This window comes from Mustela lutreola, chromosome 4 (assembly GCF_030435805.1).
Source record: "Mustela lutreola isolate mMusLut2 chromosome 4, mMusLut2.pri, whole genome shotgun sequence".
In the NCBI taxonomy this organism is placed as follows: domain Eukaryota; kingdom Metazoa; phylum Chordata; class Mammalia; order Carnivora; family Mustelidae; genus Mustela; species Mustela lutreola.
This window is the reverse complement of record NC_081293.1, coordinates 6,452,523-6,475,814: the sequence shown is the minus strand read 5'-3', so window position 1 is coordinate 6,475,814 and position 23,292 is coordinate 6,452,523. Positions and strand designations below refer to the sequence as shown.

General features: G+C 40.5%; 1 non-coding gene across 1 annotated transcript; it reads right to left on the bottom strand.

Annotated features, from left to right (window-relative positions):
* Nucleotides 1–10,592: 10,592 nt before the first annotated feature.
* LOC131831009 (U6 spliceosomal RNA) lies at nucleotides 10,593–10,700 on the bottom strand. The gene has a single exon (XR_009353528.1). It is a non-coding gene; the product is annotated as a U6 spliceosomal RNA (small nuclear RNA).
* Between the last annotated feature and the right edge of the window lie 12,592 nt (nucleotides 10,701–23,292).

The following is a 23,292-nucleotide window of genomic DNA, read 5'->3' as shown; positions in this document are numbered from 1 at the left end:
AGCAATAAAAAGGGAAAGGGAAAGTCCTTATTTAGTGCCACAGAGCAATTTCTCCTCACACAAAATGTGTGCCCTTTTTAGCCGAGATGTTCCACTCAATTCTCTAGACTCACTCATAAAAACTGGAGTGTTCTTTGCAACAACAACAAAAAAAATCTAGAAAAATCCAATGTACACTAATAGAGTATTAAGTAGATGGTGGTATATCCATATAACGGAATACTCTGCAACCATCAAAAATGAAAAGGTAAATCTATATGTACGGTGACGTGGGAGTTTCCAAGATAATTAAGTGAAAAAAAGTCACACAGCAAAGCGGTCACATTTTTGTAAAATGGTTGGAATATGTATAGTTGCATAATTATAGAAAAGGATCTTGGAAGAATGTACATCAATCTGTTACAAGGATGATTTCTAAGAAGTGGGAAAAAAGCGAAGTATAGACATCTTTATTCTTCTTACGTTCATGTATAGTTTGGATGTTTTAAAGTTTGTATCATATAACCAGTAAAAATAGGAATATGAAATTCAGAAATAATTTTAAAATTGTTAAGGTCTTTTTCCCACTTTTATATTCTGTACTTATTAGCAAAATGAAAAATTCTAGAACAAAAAAGGCAATCAACTTGATTGATAAACCAGCTGAATGAGTTAAACATCATAAGCAATCTCAAATTTTCAGCCAGAGTGCTACTTCATTCATAAAGAACATTCAACAATGAGAATAAGAGAAAAGCCCCACAGAAAATCGTCACAATCTCTCTCACAAACTTCTCTAGTCCTTCATTCTCCGAGCAGCCTGATGGTGGCATTAGTCAGGGACAAGGAGCAGTGAATAACTAGCTTTGGATAGGAAGCTGCCATTCCAATGGGAAACTTGGTGGGAGCACTGAACAAATGAAACTTTGTGAAGTGAAGAAAGCCAACCCGCTGGTGGCAAATGTGGTGTAGTAATGGAATACTAGATTTGGGAGTCCTGAAATTTGGAGTGGGTATTCCCATTGAGACTGAGTTAGAAAATTAGTGGACTTCTCTGAGCCTCATTTTCTTCCTTTGAAAAATGGGTTTAATGGTATCAATCTTACTGGGTTTTGGTGAAAGATCAAAAATTTTTAAAAGATTTATTTCTTTATTAGAGAGAGAGAGAGAGCATGAGAGCATGGGGGGAGGTGCCAAGGGAGAGGGAGAGAGAAACTTAAGCAGACTCCATGCTGAGTGGACAGACTGACCTGGGGCTCAGTGCGGGCTGGATTTCACCACCCTGAGATCACAACCGTGAGATCATGACCTGAGCAGAAACCAAGAGTCAAGTGCTTAACCAACTGTACTGCCCAGAGGCCCCTGAAAGATCAAATTTAAACATGTGTATAAGGGACATGTGGCTCAGTTGGTAAAGCATGTGATTTTTGAATCTGGGGTCATGGATTCAAGTCCCATGTTGGGTGCAGAAGTTCCTTAAAAAATAAATAAATAAGATAAACATGTGTATAGAACACTGTAAACAGTAAGAATGTGAATGTGTAAATTGTTATTATACTACTTATGGAATGTGTTAGCCAGTAGAAAGCTGTAGTGGGACCATAACTCTCAGCTCCTGAATTCAATGCACCATGACAGGGCTATGGTTGCTGGATAAAATACAGGATGCCTAGTTAAATGTGAATTTTAGGTAAGCAATGAAAAAAATTTTAGTATAAGTAATGAATCATGATAACTGAGCACAAGTTTACATTTAATTTTAACTATTTTCTATTATTCTCTCATTTCAAATAAATCAGGTGCATTTCCCCAACTATTCTGAAAGCTCCGTGGGAATACAGATCATACGTTCATGTTAGATAACAAGTATGATTACCTATTATTCAGGTATGCTACAGGATGCTCAAACATTATTATAACAGATACTAATAAATAATGATAAGTGCAAGGATTTGGTTTGGGTGTCTTTAACTTCAGGGCTTGACTAAACTTCCTAATATCTACAAGGTCTTCTCTTCAGGCTGCCCTGGGAACCTATGTAGCAACTACTGCTCAGGAGCTCAGACACATGCCCATTTCTAGAAGTTAAGGAAAGAAGGTTCCAGAAACCTAGATGACACTAATGGACCTAAGCTCTTTCCTATTTGCTCACATACCATACAACTCAGGTGCTTGAGTCACCCACACTCAGCTTAAAACCTTAAATTCCTCTTATACTCTGTTTGAGTGTTGTTACATGGTTAGGATTCACTAAGAGATAAACAGAAATCTTCCAAGTCTACTCTACTTGATTCCTTACAAAAAAGAAAGACAACTTGCACTTTTAAATGCAGAAACTAATTCAGGTTTTGCTGGGTTTTAGGCTACCAGATTTTGAAAAGAAGACAGTATTTCTAAAACACTGGTCTCTGTCATTCTTTCTTACTCGCCTCTTTCTTGCTGAACTTTTCAATGAGGTTTTGGATCCACCACAAATATCCCTGAGTTTAAAAGAACATACTAAATCAGTGCTTGGTTAGAAGAAGGGAGAAAAACCAAAGAATGTAAGAGTCACTCTACCCATAGACAAGATGATAATCTAGATACACTATGCATAATGTGTGTGTATTTTTTTTTTTTTTAGGGAAGATACAGAACTTTCTCAGAATGATTTGATGAAATATACACTTGAATCACACAAAAAAAGAAAATGTGACAAGGAAATACTTTGCATACTGAGTTGTGACCATGGTTATGTAGGAGTGTACACCATTTCCAATTAAACAAAGAAACAGGCAGTAGAAAACACTTTTTTTTTAAACCATGAAGTCTCTTTGAAAGAAAAGTAGAATTTGCACTCTACCTTATTCATTAAAGTTAGAAACTGCCATCCCTTTAATGAGCAGCCTGAGGGTGGAGAAAGTGTCTTGAATAGCTATATTCCAAGGAGTACTTGGCATCATCACTGAAACATAATGTGGGACTGCAATTGTGTGGGGTTTTTTTTCCCCAGTGAATAGGAAGTGATCAAAGATAACACTGCCTGAGAAAGAATTAAAATAGTGTAACATTGCATCAAGTTATAGCCAATGCCAATCATCATATGGATGAATGAACAAGATCCTTTAAATAATGGTATAGACGTGCTGTGGCATTCAAAATATAATGACCAACTTCAGTGGGGTTCAAATAAAAATGCAAAAGCATGTGCCCACTCATCTGGCCAGAACAGTGAAGTATAAGCACGTCTCTTTAAATAGATCTGTAAGCCACATCCTTCATTTACATCATCTATAAAACACTGGACTATAGGAAGTAAATGAATTCCAAAAGGCTGCCTTCGGAATTTTATCTTAGCAATGGGAAATGCTATCTACTAGGATACTAGAAAATTAAAGGCCCGATAAAAAAAAAAATAAAGTAAAAAGGACTTCTATAATTACAAAGTGGTCACCTTTCCCTCCTTGAAAGGACAGGAAAGGAAAGGCACAATACAGGAATTGAAGTCATCATTGTGTGGATGAGAGTTCCTGGCATATAATGCTAGACAGAGCTATTTACTGGAAAAAGTGTTGGTTTATTTACATGCTAAACAGCACCACCTTCTAGCTTCGGGCTGACTGACAAATAACAGCACAGCAAGGGAGAGAAAGAAAAGGCAATCTTCCTTATTCCAGAGAGAATCAGAACAAGACAGACAGGGGTTGTCACAAATCCAAACATCTTGACCCCATCATTATAAAATGGAGTGCCCAGCCTCTCCAAACATCTCCAAAGAGATAATCTTTGCTTTTTCAGTAACAAGAATCATAGCAAGGAAACTTGACTCTGCATCCAGAAGAAGGGATGAGGGAGAGGGGAAAGATAATATTTGTCTTAATCTAGAAAATCTCCATTACACAACTCTTTCAAAAGATGGGAAAAATAAAATGTAGTCTTTGTCGAAGAACTCATAAACAAGGCCAAATGCACCCTTGTGCACTGGATAAAAACAAAGGTGAAAAATATCTGATTTGATGAACAAAGACTGGCCGATGAATGGAGTGAATCGTGCTAATACAGTAAACAGGAGATCTGAATAAAAAGATCAAAGGAAGCCAGAGAGCCTAATGCACCCACAATTGCAAGTGCTCCCCAGGGAGTGACAAGAATAAAATTGGAAGATTTTGCTCAGGGAGATGCTGCCCCTGATTCTAATCTAGTTGTCTATGCTAATCAAGGCACAGCCTTTGAGCTTTCTCTAAAAGTTTTCACTTCTTTGATTTAGAAAATCATGCTTGCACTTAGAGTTGGTATATATGAATTCTGACAGTTACTAAGAGGGGAAATGAGGCCACTGAGTGGGGAAACAAACAAAGTACATGCGATATTGTTCTAGTTATGCCCACTCCTTGCTATGCAAGCTTTGGCAAATCATTTTATCCCTGGGCGATCACTTCTAGATTTTATGTGTTTACCCTATGCTAAATATTTGCTTTTTACAATAAAACGTGCTGCCTTCCCCTCCCCCCAACCCCCCCCCCCCCCACGCCTCTCTTTCTTTCTCTCTTTCTGTCTTTAAAACAAATAAGACTGGGTCGAGTGAAAATTCATACAAGAAATTGTACTGACAGAATATCTATATTTTTCTTTCCTCATTTGACATTTAGTTTCCTGAGTGGGATGAAGTGTATCGGGAAGTTATCTGTGCACCATCTACATATATTACTTTAAACCTCATTGACAAGACTACAGTTAGTTAGACAGAGTTGAAGAATGTCTGCAGGATTCCGTTTGGTTTTTACTTCAGGTGGCCCAAGGAAGGATGACAAGCGCCAGCGAAGCGACGCTTGGGAAGCTGGGGATGAAAATGGCGGGAAAAAGGGACGGGGGTCATTAGCAGCCTAGACATGGGCCACATTTCCTTCACAGAACCAAACGTGTCCATGTGTTCAGTGAGGCCTTCACAGGTAGTGAGCACTCACCACGGCCTGGAAGCAGGCCTGGATGCTGGGCCAGTGCCTAACGGTCATTACCCAGGAGCCAGAGGCCACCGCCATTGCCAGGCTGGCTTTCCCCGGCGACCCCTACCCAGCAGGCTTTGCCCGGCGGCCACTGACCCTTCCCATCACCTCGCAGGTCGTTACCGGCCGATGTTATCTGGCAGCCATCGTGTGTCATTCCTTAGTGACCCACTAAGAAGCCGCAGCCACTGCTGCCCAAGTCGCACTCCCGCGGGAGAAGCTGGTTGCGGAGTTTCCCTCGCCCGTCCAGGACTGCTCTGCAGCCAGAGGGCCCGGCCATGCACCACCGGGCTTCCTGCCACGCACCACCCGGCTTCCGGCCACGCGCCCAGGCGCTTCCGGCCACGCGCCCTGGCACTTCCGGCCCCTGCTGTCTGGCGCGTCACCCAGACCGGCTCCTCGCGGTGTGCACAGGCTGAAGCTGAGTGAAGCCTGCCTTTGTGGACTCTTGTCCAAGGCGCCCCTGGACATTCCGGAATCCTTCTAAAATTCTCCTGGATTCGAGAGTTTTATTTACGACGGCGCCTCGCGTTCTGGGGTTGGGAGACTTCGTGAAGATGCTGATGTAAGATAAATTGCCTCAGGGAGAGGATTAACTAAGAGCTTCTGCTTGGCCCAGAGAGCTGTGCCCTCAGCCTGCCCACCCCGTCCTCTGCGCTCGGCCCACCGCGGCCTCGGCCGCGCTCCGTCTCACCCGTGAGGATCTCAGCGGCAGGCGACGTCCCCCTGCAGCAGCTGCGGCGGACTGGGAGGAGCGTCGGGGCAGAGCGTTGAGACGTCTGTTCTGCGACTGGCGATGTGGCTCTTTCCCCGGCCGTGTGGCCCGCGTCGCGTGGAAGGCTGAAGCTGCTGTGGCACCTCAGAACTTGGGCGTTTGACAGGCAGGCGCTGGCAGACAGACTGCGGGCTTTGGGAGTCGTTTTCTAAACCGGCTCCTGCTGCGGAAGGGCTTGTGCAGAGTGGGTGACTTCGGTTTCGGCGCCCGGGACCGCTCCGAGGCAACACGCATTAACAAGCCCTGAGCATGAGGTCGCCAGCCAGTCTGCAGGGCTAGGAAGACTTCCGTGAAGAAAGCAACAGAAACTGGGTTTGCTCCTATTAATGAAATTTCAAACTTTGTGCCAGACCTCGATACAAATCATAGCCTGGAATTATGTCCTAGGATGACGGAGAGAGAGAGAGAGAGAGAGAGGAAGGGAGGGAGGGAGGGAGGGAGGAAGGGAGAAAGAAAGAAAGAAAGAAAGAAAGAAAGAAAGAAAGAAAGAAAGAAAGAAAAAAAAAAGGTTTTGGGCAAAATAGGGCAGTTCCATTCTGGAAACATAATTTCATCGTGGAAGCTTAAAGTTCCAGGCTCGAAACATTAAAGTCACCACCTTATCACAATAGTTCCAGGACTAACTGATAACGCAAGGAAAGTGGTGGCGTCACTGTTTCATCCCTGAAAGAAAATACTGCTTATTGTTTATACACCTCGGTTCGGTAAGGTCAGTTTTTTGTGTTTTGTTTTTTACATTTTTGGAAGGCATTTAACAACAACAAAAAGATTATTTTAGAGCGAGGGAAAACCTGTGCGCAGGCGTCGCCCCAGAGGGGGAGGGGCAGAGAAAGTGGGATAGGGAAGGACTCTCAAGCCGACTCCCCTCTGAGCGTGGAGCTGGAATGGGGGGTCTCTATCTCATTATCCCGTGACGCCCCTCCCCAGAAGTCATTTTGGATGAAAAAAGATGAAGGAGAACTCCATAAGCTCCACCCCTCAAGAAGGCTGGTCTCCGGGCCACCACTACAGACAGAACAGCGGGCCGGACAATGTTGTTTCAGGGTTGTGTACATCACATTCTTAATCCTATGTTCCCTAAAGGTGTTGATCTTCAAGTAGGAGTGACAAAAAGGGGAGGGGCAATGTTGGAATTTTTAGGGTAAACTCAGAGCAGTGTGGTGAAGAACGACTCTCCTACAGACTCTTTTCATGAAACAGAGAAGTTAAAGCTTGGCTGGTGGGTGATATGCAAGGTTTAAAGAGCGAAGTTAATTAAAGGAAGCTAATTTAAATAAAAAAGACTGGGAAATTTTCTTAATATTAAGCTGGTCTAGAGAATGTATCTACTGGGGCACCTGGGTGGCTCAGTCGTTTCACCACCGACTCTTACAACTCAGGTCATGATCTGCATAGTTGTGGGATAGAGCACATCTGTCTCCCCCCAAGTTGGGGCTGGGTCAGGAGTCTGCTTGTCTCCCTCTCTCTCTGGCCCACTCCCTGCTGGCATGCTTGCTTTCTCTCTCTCTCTCAAGCAAATAAATAAATAAATCTTTGAAAAATTTTTTAAAGAAAGAATGTATCTACTAAGAAGGGACTGAGGAAGAGAAAACAGTCACATGAAAGCATAAAATAGGGTCTAAACTGATGGAAACTTCCTAGCTGAATGATTGCTGAATTAAAAGTTAATTAACATTGCATTAGAAGACTTCAACTTTAGGCAATAAATGATAGACTGTAGATTTCCAAAACTGAGGAACTAAGATAATGAAATTCACCTTTAATTTCTATTTGTAGACTCAAATGAACTTAGATTTAATTTCAAAAGCAGATAACTATTCAGATCCTTAATACTGTGATTTTATTTTGAATAATTGCCTTTTATTTTTAATGCCTGTTGTGTCTTTACTTCATGTCACAATTTAATCCCTCTTTAAACTTAATTTAATGCCCAATTTAATCTCAATATGACAGCCAATAATTAAGAGAACTCATGTTGTGTAGCATACTCTTTGGTTTTGTTGGTCATGTATATGTGTTGTATACAAATTGTTTTGTACCATGCAATTTAATAAACAGTACCACTTGATGTGTTTATTAAGGAAGAACAGAAAACCAAGCTACCATCTTTTGAGAGTTAAAACATAGGTTTTCATGGTGATGATATGAAAAGCAAAAGATTTTACATGCTACAGAGGCCTACTTTTAGTATTTGTACATCACATGCACAAATGTACAAGCCTATAGATTATGTGTATTTTACACATACAGATCTAAACAGTATAAGTACAAATCTGAAATAATCATTTTGTAAGTATAGTGTTACATGGATTAATAATTTGCATTACTGGTTTTCATCCTTTCCCCCCTTTTTCTTGTGGAATCGTTCAAGGAATTCTGGGAAGCTCAATTTGAAAAACAGACATTCTGTTTTGACACTCTGCTTTGATCAAGGTTATGTGAGGGCTGGAGATGGGGGTGGAGGGCCTAAAGGCAGCTTTTAGGTTCACTTTCAGTGGCCCTGAAGCCCTTCCATGGAACCTTTAGAATTTCTGGAGCACAGTTTGGAAATTGTTGTCCTATATAATGCCCTACATTTGTAGTGGGCTTTTATATGTGTGATATAAATTTTACAGATTATATGTGTGATATCATTTTATAGATAAGAAAACAGGGACTCAGGTCAATTCATTTTCCCCCTGTCACATAATTATTGAGTGATTAGGTTTAGGACTTGGACTCAAATCTTCTGCTCTGACTCATATTTTTCCCCTTAATTCATACTGTCTATAACAATAGAAAACATGCTCAGGATGTTTTCTAACATCCAAGTAGGATGAGGTAGAATTTATGTAGAGCATGAGTGTTTCTTAACATTGTCCTTCTGCAGCTGAAGTGAGTGACAGTGTTCCTTTGGATCACAGTCTTGTGGCTCACCAAGGTCATTGACTGCATAAGGCTTAGAGATGTGTGTAATCCTCACCTGTAAACCTGGCCCTTTCTTCCCCACTTGAGAAAGCATATTGTAGTACAGGTCACAGGGTGATATTATCAGAGTCGATTTTTATTCATGAACAAGATGAACATTTCATCCCCTGCCTTTGGCAACCACCAGTCTGTTCTCTGTATCTATGTGTTGAGGTTTGTTTTGTTTTAAATTCTTTTTGTAAGCCAGATGATACAGTATTTGTCTTTCTTTGACTTATTTCACTTAGCATAATGCCCTCAAGGTCAGTCCTTGTTGCTGCAAATGGCAGGATTTCCATCTTTTTTATGGCTGAGTAGTATTCCATTGTATATTTACACATTCACCCAACAATAGACACTTAGATTGCTTCCATGTCTTAGCTATTGTAAATAACGTTGCAATGAACATGGGGGTGCATGTATCTTTTTTCAGTTAGTATTTTAATTTCCTTTGGATAAATTTCCAGACGTGGAATTGCTGCATCATATGATAGATCTACTTTTTTAAATTTTTTGAGGAGACTCCACACCGTTTTCCATAATGGCTGCACCAATTTACATTCCTATTAACAGTGCATGAGGGTTCCTTTTTCTCCACATCTTCAACAACATTTACTTGCTTTCATTTTGATAATAGTCATTCGTTAGAATTAACAGATGGGAGGTGATATCTCTGTGGGTTTGATTTACATTTCCCAAATTGTTTTTGCTCCTTCTTACTCAACTTTGGGATGCTTTTAGATCTACAGAAGGAAAGAAAAGTAGAACTCAGAAAGCTCATCGGTGAACATCTGACCAGTATTGAACGTACTTGCCACACGGAAGATTTAAGTGCTGAATCACAGATGGGTGTTGAATGTTATAATTCTGATTGTTACACTAAACACTTCCCATTTTAAGCACAAGCAGTTTATTTTCCTTAACTAATTTTCCATTTTTCATTGGCTCCTATTGAGTCTCTTCCCCCACTAAGGTAACTTTTGATTTCAATATTATAGTCAAGATGCTTATCAATAATTGGTCTTCTTTAGATATACTGTCTCTGAATTAGAAGATGAAAAACAATTATTTCCACTGATAATTAAAGTACTGAAGTTTGTGAACTGTTTATCTTCTATGTCATAAATAAAAATTGACTCAGTTTAAAAACAGGATAAGGTTTATTAGACCACTTGATATGTTCATGTACATTGTAAAGCCGAGAGCACAAGAAAATCAGAAGCATTTTACAAACAGCTAAATAAAGAACCTTTTCCCTTCCCTTTCATACCTCAACAAAGCACTGGAGTTCTGGAAAATGCTGATGTACAGCAATGTTCTTAGGCAAGTCAGAAAATTGGCAGATACTTCCTAATTAAGAAGAAAGCTCAATATGTCTGGAATCAAGTATAGTAATTTCATACTAGTCTTTCCCTACCCCACATCACACAGGAATGGGGTTCTACATAACACCCTAGTCCTTTGGGTGAGACTCTTCTAGCCCCGCTGTTTTCACTTACCCAGCATGACCTACAAGTACCCACCTTCCTTTCTTTGTTTAACTGACTTTCTCCACTTTGAAGGTCTTGCACTAAGCAACTGTTAGACACAGAGTCCAGAGCTGGTGGCAATTCATATGTACATGAACATATCAAGGGGTCTGAGAAGTCTTGAAGACACCTCTATACCTTTTTAAAACTTCAGTGGATATTAAATGTTAAATATTGCCAGGCACTGTGTTAAATGCTATTCAGGGCAAGGAAGGGAGTCCTGCCTTCAGAGCAATTAACATCCAAGGTAATTTTTGACAAACTGATGAATAATTGACAAATACAAGTTTGTATATTTAAATGATAAGTATATATTTTGAAATGACCACCACAATCAAGTTAATTAATATCAATTACATCACATAGTTACCTTTTATTTTTTTTAATATAGAACACTCCACAAATTTGCATGTCATCCTTGTGCAGGGCCATGCTAAATAATTTCTGTATCATTCCAGATACAGATTATCTATATAGATGCTGCTGCAGGGACAGTAGTCATTGATTGTTGGCACAAGTCTTAAATTGATTTATGAAGAGATGATTTGTGAAGAAATGTAAAAATTTTCTATTAATTATAGACATTTTAGTACACACCCTACAATGCTGTGTTTTGCTTTGCCTTGCCCTCCCAGCTTCCAGTCCCATAAAAGGAATGAAAGACTCGGAATTTAGCTTCAAAGTCATGTTTCTCTGTACATAGAAGTGTGACCATGTCTAAGGTGCCCTGAACCAATTTTTAAACTAAATGACGGGAAGGGGAGGTAGGAAATTTAATATTAATGTTCTATTTTTTCTTTTAAATGTATTATTTATTTATTTGACAGAGATCACAAGTAGGTGGAGAGGCAGGCAGAGAGAGAGGAGGAAGCAGGCTCCCTGCTGAGCAGAGAGCCCGATGCAGTGCTCCATCCCAGGACACTGGGATCATGACCTGAGCTGAAGGCAGAGGCTTTAACCCACTGAGCCACCCAGGCGCCCCGTCTATTTTTTTTTTCTTTAAAATCTTTTGGGGTTAACTTTTATTTCTTAATTGTTTTCTTCTTCCATATTTGTTCTTCTACTTACAGCTAAATAACAAAATGAAATGAAAGTGGAACTATTAAAAAGAAAATAATTAACAATTAGGTATTTAGAATACTTAGAATTTTGCTTTATAAAAATATTGTTCAAGCTATTACTCATGTTGAAGTTTTAGTATTCATTAATGTATGTATTTTGTGCAAAATCAGCAAATTCCACATTCCTGGTTTGGCTGTTATACACACAAATTAATGAATGTACTTTAATGAATTTGATTAATATACAGCAGTTTAAGATCCATTTTGTATTATTAGCCCATGAAATGTTCCTCATTGAATGCTGCTGATTCAGAATGCTGTATTTCCCTGGGAAGGCTGGCTCTCTCTCTCTCACACAGAGATGCTCTTCACAAATAATGTAAAACTAAGATTTTCATAATTATCATAATTCACTCATTAAGATATTAGCAAACTGTCACAACCACAAAAGATTCTCTATGCATGGAATTTTCCATCTTTTGCCTGCACCCAAGATATACATGCAGTGCCAGTGCCAGAGAATGTTAAATGGAAACCCTACTTCTGCATTTTATTAGCAAATTTTGCAAACTACAAACAGCTTGAGTGTTGTATAAATTTATAGTTGTACTTGCGCATTTGTGATGGTGGTTTTCGGCATGCAAGTTTTATCTAAGAGCTTTTACTTGGAACTGCACAGAGCAATTCCAAAACCTCAAAACTAAAGGAAAATAAAATTGAAGTGCCTTTAGAATTGTGTGATTTATACATTAAAGTATTTATTTTAAAACAAGATTAAAAATACTGCACTCCTAGAAACATTCTCTCCTGGTAGAAGCCACTCAGATGGAAAATTTCATCTATTTCAAACTGATTTTTTGCCTGAATGACTTTCACATATTTTCCTAAAACCTAGTCATGTCAGACGATTTATTCTACCTTAATAATACTGTGCAAGTAGCCAGGAAGATTCAAGTGTTGAAGTGGTAGAAGGCAGTTGGCCAATTAGGTGCTCAACTATATTTTGATTTTCTATGCTTAGACATACTTATTCTTTTCTTACCTTCTGATCCCCTGCTCAGTACTTCTAAATGAGAATTTCTGCGTATTTCTGTCCTAGGAATACATGGCCAAATTTGAGATATAGAATGCATTTTGGATCAAAATCCCAAATAAGAATAAGGCAGTGAAACCCATTTTCTCACTTTAAGAGGTAATAGAAGGAGCTCAGAATGGTATACAATGGGCACATGTATTTTCAATCTCCAACCCAAGGCACCCCATCGCCCCCTTCACAGTACAGTACCATCTGTGCCATCATGATGTCCCTAGTGATAGGGAGGCTCTGCATCTATTAAAGATGACTGGCCTACAACAGAGCTACAGAGTTGCGATATAAGAAATCATTTTTCAGTGAAATAATTGGCACTTTTTTTCAGATTTTTCTCTCTTAAAAAAGTATCTTTTTTTTTTTGGTTCAGTCATTATTGTCATTGACTCATCATCCTTTGGCAACATATATTATTTTTGAAAAATTGACTTTAAAGAAAATAGCACACAAAATATTCTCAACAGAAACAGTTGCTAGGCCGGAAAGTAATTGGAAGTCTCTTCTCTGGTTGAGTTCATATCATGATCTTGAAATAAAAAGACACAGGATGTGGTATATGTCTTAGCTTATGATCTCAGGAAGTATGTGAGAAAGCTATGAAAGTAAATGTAGACTTCAAAATTTGGAATTTGCTTTGGGAAAAGATGACAGTGGTAGCAATGACCAGAGCATTTTCCCCAGGAGTAGCTCTTAGCTATCTTGATTCTAGTCAACAAGTCAAAGAAACTGTCATTATTTTTCTAAATAGCTGGACTGAAAGAAAGAAAACCAACATTCTGGACTAGGTTCTTATCTTGATGCACTGACACTCATGAAGAATTCTTTGAGTGAAGGAATTCGAAGCTTTCCTATGACAGCACTGGCCAGTCCACAAAGAAAGAGGGACTTTGTCCAATAAGCCCTCCCCAAATAACCATGTAACTCATTTTCTGATGATGGAATATTGAAAATGCATAAGTCCTGAGCTTTTCCCTTTGCAACGCCCCATTTGGAAGAAAGAAGTCATCAGAAAAATGGATTCTTTCTTGCTAACCTGACAGATACCATCCAGAGACTAGAAAGAAATAATTTGTCAGTACTGTCAGCCAAATGCTGCGTGGCCCCCATCTATTACTTAAGGTCTATTTTCATTCTACCCAATTCCACGAAGTTTGTTTTATTAAAATGAAAAATGGGATTATGGTGCTCCCTAGAAAGTCATTTTATCTTTTTCCAGCTGTTCAGTGACATACTTTTAACTTTGTACATTCACTTGTTTATAATTATTTAAACTAAAAGTTAGTTACTGCACACCTTGTTTACTTGTACCTAGTAGCAAATTTGTAGTGACAGGAGAAAGATCACTGAGTACCACTAAGTCTTGCAAAGAAAGCACAATTAATAGCATCCTGTCCCCAGTTTTGGAAAATGTATGTTGTGCATATAACAGTCAGGATTCTATTGTAAATTTTCACTATTTTAGGCCAAAAAAGGTGCTTTACAGGGAATTCAGACTTAAATATTCATTAGAAGGTTGAGAAGAGCAGACTCTCCACTGACCTCCAGGAACAACTCCAAGGACAATTTTGCAGACCCAGGCTTCCAAGGGCACTGAATTAGGAAGCTGCAGCAGCAGTGCCACCCCCAGGATCACTGAAGATCTTGGACTTCAGCTGCTTTCCAGGCATCAGGAGGCCACCACCGCAGTTGTTGGCTCCAGGAATTTGCCACCAAGGCTGCAGTCCACTAAGGAGGCCGCTTCAGGGCCATACTGTGCCTATTCAACCCATGAGAGGAAAATCAAGGTCTCCTGCATCACCCCTTCTCCCTCCCCTGAACTTGGCTCCAGGTACAAGTGCCACAAGCGTGCATCTCATTGGCCAAACCTAAATGGCTTCTTTAGCTGTATGGGAGCCTGGGAAATGAAGGTCTTATTTTGTTTTAATTTTCTAGTCTTTCCGATCCAGGAAAGCATGCTAATAGGAGGTTAGAACAGAGTTGAGGTAGTTTACCAAATCTACTCCAATACCCAGAGACACATTTTCTACTACTGGTTAGCCATGCATAAAGTTCGTCATAGTTTCCCATTTTTTAAAAAATTAGTGTAATTCCTTCTTTTATCTTTTTGGAGATCTTACACTAGTTTTCTTAAAGTCATTTCAGATTGTTCTATCACTTCCAATTGTCGGGAGTAAATAGGTCCTGATGTGGTAAGCAGAATAATGTCCTTCTGCAAAGATGTTTATAGCCTAATGCTTGGAAACTGTATGTTACACTACATGGCAAAGGAGAATTAAAGTCGCAGGTAAAATTAAGGTTGTTAATCAGCTGACTTTAAGACAGAGAGATTATCCTGGATTATCTATGTGGGCCTGATGTAATAACAAGGGTCTTTAAATGTGGAAGGGGGAGGTAGAAGAGTTCAGAGTGTTGCAGAGTAAGAAATACTCATCCCACTGTTGCTGGCTTTAAAGATGGGGAGGAGCCATGAGCCAAGGAATACAGGCAGCCTCTAGAAGCTGGAAAGGGCAAGGCAGTTGATTCTCCCTAGAAAGGAATCAGCCCCGTTAGCACCTAGATTTTAGCCCACTGAGAGCCAGTTCAGACTTCGGAACTACAAACTTGAACAACAAGTTGGTGTTTTAAGCCACTAAGTTTCGGCTAATTTGTTCAAGCAGCACTAAGAAACCAACACAGCTGATAGTTAAGATTGCTGGCTGCCCTTTTCACTGATATTTTTTTTCTCATGAGCTTTGACATTTTAGCTTGTGGGTTCATCTTGAGTAGGGTTTTCTGCTCTGTGTACTTGCCTCACTTTGTCAACCTGGTTGTGGACACAAGGAAGCTCATTGGGACCCTAGGTTTTAACCTGGTTATTCCATGTCTAGTCTCTATTGGTGCTATCCCAAGGTTAGCCAAGGGGACCAGTGGGAAGCCTGGTCCAAGTGCTGCCACAGTCAGGGAACAGCACTTGGAGCTCTATCTGGCTTGTTTCACATGTTAGAAAGCATAATTAGCCCTTGATTGTATGCAGGAAGTAAAGCACTGGTCCCAGCTTGGCACAGGATGCTCCTGTCCAGGCTGTCCCACAGGAATCAGGTCTTTATTCCCATGTCTGTTTTAGTGTTAAAGCTTTGCAGGTCTCTGGTTCATGACACACTTTCTCCTTTGTAGTTCAGTTTTTGGTCCATCAGGATGTTTAGCTCATTTTATTTTTTAGCATAGCCATACTTTTCAATTTATAATACATATTTGATATATAATGTAATTTATAAAATGCATACAAAATGCTGGTCGCATATTTTGTCATTGCTGTGTTTAGAGCAGAGGGGGGAAATTCCAAGCATTACCTTGACCATAAGACTGCAATATGTAGGTTGTATGATTTTTTTTTTTTTTTAAGAATTACCTATTCATTTTACAGAGGGAGAGAGCGAATAAGCCAGGGGTGAGTGGCAAGGGGCTGAGGGAGAGAGAATCTGAAGCAGGCACGCCACTGAGTCCAGATCCTGATGCAGGGCTCAGTCCTACAACCTTAAGATCATGGCCTGAGCCAAAATCAAGAGTCAGACACCCAACCAACTGAGCCACCCAGGTGCCTCAGATATAGAATTAACATTTCACAGAACACCATGTCCCAGGTTTTCACCCTGTTTTAGCTGAAGAGAAAATATAGTGAGTGGTTAGATATTTCTATTTCTATCAGTGATTTGCTTTCTGCATTCCCAGGGATGTCACTTTCTTCAACAAATAATACCCTTTTGGCAAAGGCTTAGCTGGCTGAAAATTATAAGAGAAAGTTTCATTGTATTGCACTTTAAAGTGGTTGTTCCAGAAATTCATCTTAAAACTTGCTATTTCAGGAAGCTGGCTCAGCTCCTCCACTTTCTCTGGAGTCCATCAATTCCATAAATTGGCTAGGCGTTACTAGAGGATGATTGTTAGGGTCAGGAGGGGGGGGAACAGAACACCAGGTGTTACATTACAAAAGGTGGCATGAGTCCCTGGTTTAGTCATGTACTTTAAGAGTGTGGAAAATAGCTGTTCACAGTTAACACCAGAAGTGCTCATTAAACTGATTTTCTGTTGGGAATGATTCCCCCAAAATGTCTCAGGCTATCAAGTAGCTAAAATTCTATCAGGATTATGATACCCACTGAGTTACAAGTTATAAGAAATGATACTTGAAATAAAGGCTTTGCAGGCAAATTAAAATAGTAATAATTTCAGTTAATGTAATGATATCTTTTTTTTAAATCCCTTAATATCATTCAGCCAAAATTACATATTTGGGGAAAAATGAGCTACTAAAGAAGATTTCCTAATTGTATGTAATATGCCTGAAGGCATATTGCGGATGTAATTCAGATGCCTGGACACAGAGGAAGATGGCTCTGATGATGACATTATGCAATAGAACTACATTTTAGTCACAAACAGTCATAACATAAAATTATTTCTCAGAGAGAGGAAGCTGGGAGTATGTTACCACTTCCACAGCAAGCTCTGTAATCCTGGCTACACTTTGGAGATCATATTTTTACATGTACAGGCTTCTCTGTAAGCCCTTGAACCTTGCAGATCAAATTTTGACATCTAGCATCCCAGTATTTTGCAAGTGATAGCACTTATTTTCCTGAAACTTAATTGTGAGTCTTTTGCTTTCTTTGTTTAGTTTATGCCAACGTGGTGTGCCATCAACCAATTCATTTTGGCTTGCCCTTGTCTCTTCTGTGGTCCAAAAAAGTCCAAAGCTGCTTCTTGAGGTGAAAGGAGACTTACTTAAACCAAGCATGAGTTTAACTACTTATAACTAGACGTAGCTGGGTTTAAGAAGGGTTTGGGTTTTGTTTTATTTTTAATTTTACATTGTTAAGCTATAAGTTATTGTCAAGCAATGTATCAGTTAAAGCTTTTACACTTACTGTAGTTCAGTGGCCACAGTATTTACATAGAATTTCATGTCAGTGCATATGTGATCTTGACAAATGACCAAAGATCAAACCGTATTCTGATTTGTAGTCTAACGCGGGTGACTAAATTTGAATTTATTTATTTTTTTTAATGCTCAGGTGGCGTTCCCAAACCATACTGGCAAAGGCTCATAAAAAGTAGGTCTCATGGTGGTCCCTGCACCTCTCCACTCCCCAAATCCCATGGTCTTTTCTTTCCCTTTCTGGCGCAGGGGTCAGATGCCATCACCTCTGAAACGTTGATTTTAGTCTTCCTGAGATAAGAGCTCATAACCCGTCGGGGCCACACTATTGTGAGGCGGCGCCTTCTGCTTCAACACGGTTGATTCCTTTTCCATCCTCCCATGTTTCCTTTATGCTGGGCTAAATGCATTCCTCCACTGGGGTATGGCTGGGACAATGGATTCCTCCATTTGTCCTGGTTGGCTTCTGGGATAGCCATAGCTCCAAACAGGCTTCTTGGCTGGTGAGTCTGGGCTCAACAGTTCAGTCTTCCTACTAGGTCTGCAGTCAATTTACGTCTATCTCCCAGCTTCTCCTTATGCCAGCTTCATGACGGTTTTTCAGTTGGATCTCAGAACTATCAAAGGACAGCTGTGGGCTTTAGCCTGTCATTTGGCCAGGGATGTTGCTGGATTGGGCTTAATACATCTGAGGGAAAGCCCAGAGATATGACAACAAGAAGGAACAAACATTTGTTTCTCTGGCCCTGGTCAGAATTCAGCTGATTCTAGGTATCCAGTATTCAGGATCCAGGCTCAAGTCTTTCCAAAAGACAAAGGAAGATGAAGACCAATTCCTAATTTCAAGGCAGGGTTTGTAAGAAAACCTTCACCTGCTTCAGTCTGGCTGGGCAAGGTGCCTTCAGAACAGAAAAGGGTGGTGCCTGGGTAGTTCAGTCAATTGAGAAACTGAGTGGCAGACTCTTGATTTCGGCTTGGGTGTGATCTCAGGGTCGTGGGATCAAGCAACACATCAGGCTCTACTCTCAGTGCAGAGTCTGCTTATCCCTCTCCCTCCCCCCTCCATCCTCTGCCCCTCTCTCTGTTCGTGTGCATGCACACACGTGTGTTCTCTCTCTAATAAATTTAAAAAAATTTAAAAGGTCCCCTTCTTTTGTTTGTTTCCTAGAAGAACCCACAGAATAATGAGACCATCCTAGCTAAGAGAAGGACATAGCTGGCACTAGCTGGTATAACCAATATCAGATACTGTGTGAAAATCAAGCTTTGGTTTTCCAAGTGACCATATAATACTTGAATGAGGTCCAGAATTAGACTAAACTGGGTTGGTACAAACTACATCTGACCTCTTACCGTTTCATGATACCAGAGATCTGCCTTCCTGGCTTTCCCTATGTGTGAAATAAAGATGGTGGGTATAATCCTTCCTCTCTTCAAGAGAGAAAGGACCTATGCAGACATTTGTTTATCAGCTTAACTTTTTGTTTGTTGAGCTATAGGTCTGTAGCCTTCCAACTGCAATTGGGGAAGGAAAGGGAGAGACATTCATGTCATGGAAGAACCTTTGTATTAGGCCTCTGAATACTTAGGATTTGATTTGTCATTCATAAGCCAATACTCCTTAGTTCTCAGTTGATTCCTCTGCAAAGGAAGTTGATAGTGAAAATGCTATGAGGGCTTCCCAGTTTTGTTAAGGTGGGCAGATCAGAAAAGGGATATGAAAGCTCTCAGAAAAGAAGTCTACTGATGTGTTTATGAAATACCTAGTGAGCAGCAAACTATGTGCCAGACACTGCCAGCCTCTACAGATTAGAAATGAAGATGACACCACCCTGCCTCATGGAGACCAATGCTTTCAGCCACTGAGAGGTAAAGTCACAGCCTCCAGAGATAGAAAATCACTATAAATATTCTCTTCAGGTAGGGCCTTTAATTCAGTCTCCATGTTGCTGCAGGGTAGTTCAATTCCAAGTGATGATGCATATGCTTCTTTTCCTCCACCTCTGCCTGATCGTTTCCTTATATCTTCTTCCTACAAAACTGAAGCAGTGCTCGGGGAAGTGAAGGGAAGTTGGTACTGGGAAATGTGTCAGGGATCAGGGGAGGCCTGTTGCAGAAGGGACACCTTAGTTGAGACCTGAAGTTTGAATTGGATTGATGAGGCCAAAAGGGGGGAAGCCATGGAGGAGGAAGACAAGGCTGAGAGAAAGAACACGTGCAAAGGCCCAGGGATGACTGAGAACAGTGGGCGGAGAGATGAGAGTAATTTGGGGTGATTGGAATAAAGAGTCCAAAGGATGGAGGGAAAAGAGTTGGAAAGGATGAACGTTTCAAATACTGCGATGACAGGTATGTGGGAGAGAGGTCAGGTTTGCTTTCTGCAGCTAACTAGCTCCAGGGGCACAACTAAAATCCAGGGGGAAAATTCCAGGGGAAAGGACATTGACTAAAAATTAAACTGTGGTAATGGCCTCCACTTAGCTAGTTCTTCCAGTATTTCAGACACCATGGTAAGGATTTTCTATCCATTATCTCACTGGAGCCTCAAAACAACCCTGTGAGGTAAATCAGAAAATAGACTCAGAGAAGTTACATTAACTAGCTCAGGGTCCACACAGTGAAGACAGAGTTGAGTTAGGATTCCAGAATTGCCGCTCTTCGTCACCACTGTCAAACTGCTTCCTTGTAGGATTATGTTGTCACAGAACAAGTGTATGGCTCTGAAAGTTTCCTGTCACTGATGGGACACTGTAAAGGTTGCAGGCATGAAGAGAACCAGTAACCTTCTGAGAATCTTCCCATTGCGAGATCCAGGGATTCAATGACACATCAATAGTTGGATACATAAAACAACCCTGAAAGACAACCAGCTTCTGCATTTTGGGCTGCTTTATGTTGTGTGTAATGGGTCCTCCTGGGGTACCTTTAAGGGGGGCATTCTCAGGCTTCATCACTGCAGAAGAGAGCACCGAAAGGGAGGCAGAGTGAAATGGACCGAATTAGGGCAGCTCAGCCCTCCACTAAAGACATGCATCTTTCACAAACATCTGCTTTAGCTAATGCTGGCCTTGGGCAGTATTAAATTATGTATTCAGCTCTTAAACTATCACAGATTCATGTTTCAAGAATATAACCATGAGAAAATATTGCACCACTAGCAGAAACAAAACAGCTCTGCTCATTTGGCATTAAATATTTTTTGGTGAATTTCTGTAATAATTCTTCATTTTCTTTCAAATTAAAGGACATTGTGGGAGTCAAATAGGTTAGAATTCATAGTATTTTTTTTCTATTATTGACTTATTGAAAAAAAGAATAAAAAATTGCCTCTTTTGCTCACCACTCAGTGAAGGGTATCCAAATAGCAAACAATAATAAATTACACAATGAATTTGGGCATGTTAGAGTTAGAGAGACCTTAGAGAGCATTCCAAATGTGTTTTCTAGAATTGCCTCTTCTTTATAATGAAGTGCTTCTCTAAGGACAGAAATCATGACCTTCTTAAAATACACCCTGGGTAGGCCAGCTCCCACCCCCGTCCCAGCATTGCTTTAAAACAGAAAAAAAACATGGCCTATCACAGTTATGAGGGCTTTGCCTGTGAATTTTTTAGAGAGAGAGGGAGATGTTGGGGGAAGGAGGAAGGGCTCTCTTGTGTCATCAACCCTGACATATTTAGTGGTTAATAGTCGGGAAATATTATATGGAGTTCATCAAAACGTGTGCTTCTCAAAAATCCCAATAAAACATTAAGAGCCTTCAACAAAGGTGTCTTTTGTGGTGGCAACCCAGGATCCTTGCACCCTGATGGGAAGACAATTTCCGCAGTGACAATGAATATAGGTGACCCTTTCAGGCAAAACTCTGAAAATGTTGATTCTCCTCTCTCTATAGCTGAGGCAAGGCATTCCATTCCCTGCCCCTTCCCCTCTGAACACATGGTGATGCTCACAACTTCCAAGTATTTGCTCATTAAAACCCTGCATTCTGGACTCTTTCTGGTTCTTTCCCTTCTTTCATGAAAAACCCCCTCTTTTCTATATATCAACAACAGGTACAGAGCATACACTCTTAAAATGTAGTAAACCAAATTTTTGAAAATTATATTGAAAGTCATTACTTTTGCAACGATCATTTCTTCCTTTACCCTTTCCATAAATATTTAAATAAAATTTTAGATCATTCTTGTTTAAAAAAAGATACACCATACACCAGTGGCCTTATATAAAAAAAATTTTTTTCTGGCCACTTGAACATGTAGTAAATACAATAAAAAGAGAATAAAGATTTTGCAATAAGTGCCCTGTGAGTAACAGAATATCTCAGCTGGAATAATCATGTCAAGGACCAGGCAGTTGGGCAGGTGATTTTTCTTCAATAGAACTCAATCCAAATGAGGTAACTGCTGTGGGTCAAGGTGGGGAAGACAAAGTTGTACAAAGACAGTTAGAGCTGCAGTAAACTAAAAACATCTCTGCTCATTTCCTCTTTGGTCTAAAGCACGCAAGAGAGGCATTGATCTTTGCCAGCCAGTCTTAAACACCGTCTGTAAGAGGAAGATGAATTAAACTCAGCAGAAGCATGATTGCTCCCTGGCTGCTGGAGAAGCAGGGAGCATTGGGTGTAGGGCATGCCAGGACTGACTGTGTTGGCAAGTAGGCAGGTGGAGTGATGCTGGCCTGTGCCCAGAGGCCATCAGAGGTCGGGACTTCCAGACCCGACCCCAAGCAGGCCCAGCAGAGTGTCTCAGCAGAGCAATCCAACTGACCGGGCCTTCCAGACACCTTAATAACTCTGTACCAGGGATTGAGTGGCTGGAGGAGGAGAGGTAGAAACCAGTTTGAGGTACTTTTTGACGATGACTTTTCCCTCTGAGGTCTTCAACTAGTCTAAGTGACTGTCATTATATAGTAGCAATTAAGTCAGGTTGTCCAGACTCAGAAATGTCTCTGTCAGATCCTCTCTTTCTCTAAGTCAGCACAAAACTTGAGATCTGTAGGATGTTTGGCCAACATTTTGTTGCCTTTTTTCTCTAACACCATTTTTCAGGTTGCGTATTTCTGTGTGTGTGTTAAAACTAATGACGTCTGTCAAAAATGTTTCATTGAATATGGTTTTTGTGTTTGTCTTTTCAGGGATAAGGAAATGTTTTATTTTCTTTACTGTTTGTCTTCCTTCATCTGGCAAAGACTAAGCTGTCCCATCAACCCCCAGTGATTTAGAACAGAGAGGAAATTAATATAAGGGTTTTGTTTAACAGCGGCACTACATCTGCCATTAGACAACTTTTACTTCCTCTCTGAGTAGCAGAGAAACTGTCTTTCCTCAACCAAAATGTCAAATGAACAGAGGCCTTAAATAAGAACATGAATTTGACCTTTACCAGATGTCTTTATTCTTTAACATTTTTCAAAGATACACACTTGGAAAAGTTAAGACTTATTGATACCCAGCACGGATGCTTTATTGTCTGCCATTTCCAAGATGCCAGAGGCTTTCTTATGTGAACAAAATGACTATTTCCGTCATAATGGAGCACAATTATTTATTCACCTAGCAGAGCAGAGGAAATCATTTTTAAACTAAAAACACAGAACGGGTTGTCTCTACCACAAACTTCCCACAAAAGCAGGAATCTTACTTCCTAAGTAGAACCAGATCCTTACTCCCTTCTCTGCCCAGCAGAAAAATTACATGGCTTTTAGGTTTAATGGCCTTTTAGGCTTGTGGCCAAAAGAAGTTCCAAAAAAACTTCTCTGGTCCCAATTTGCTCTCTCAGCCCAGTTCTTTGTAAGCAGGGAGCAGAGTCGCTGGAGAGCATCCAAAGCCAGCTCTGGGAAATGGAGGCCAGAGAACCACTCCACACAATTGGGAGGAGAGACAAAGGAGCCCCGTGATCACAGTGAGTCAGACCATGACAGAGCAGGTTCAGGACAGTGAGTACAACCTAAGTGATGGAGCAGCTCGGCAGGTGCGTGCGTTATTGACGTTGTACAGGTCAGCGTGTGGCGGCC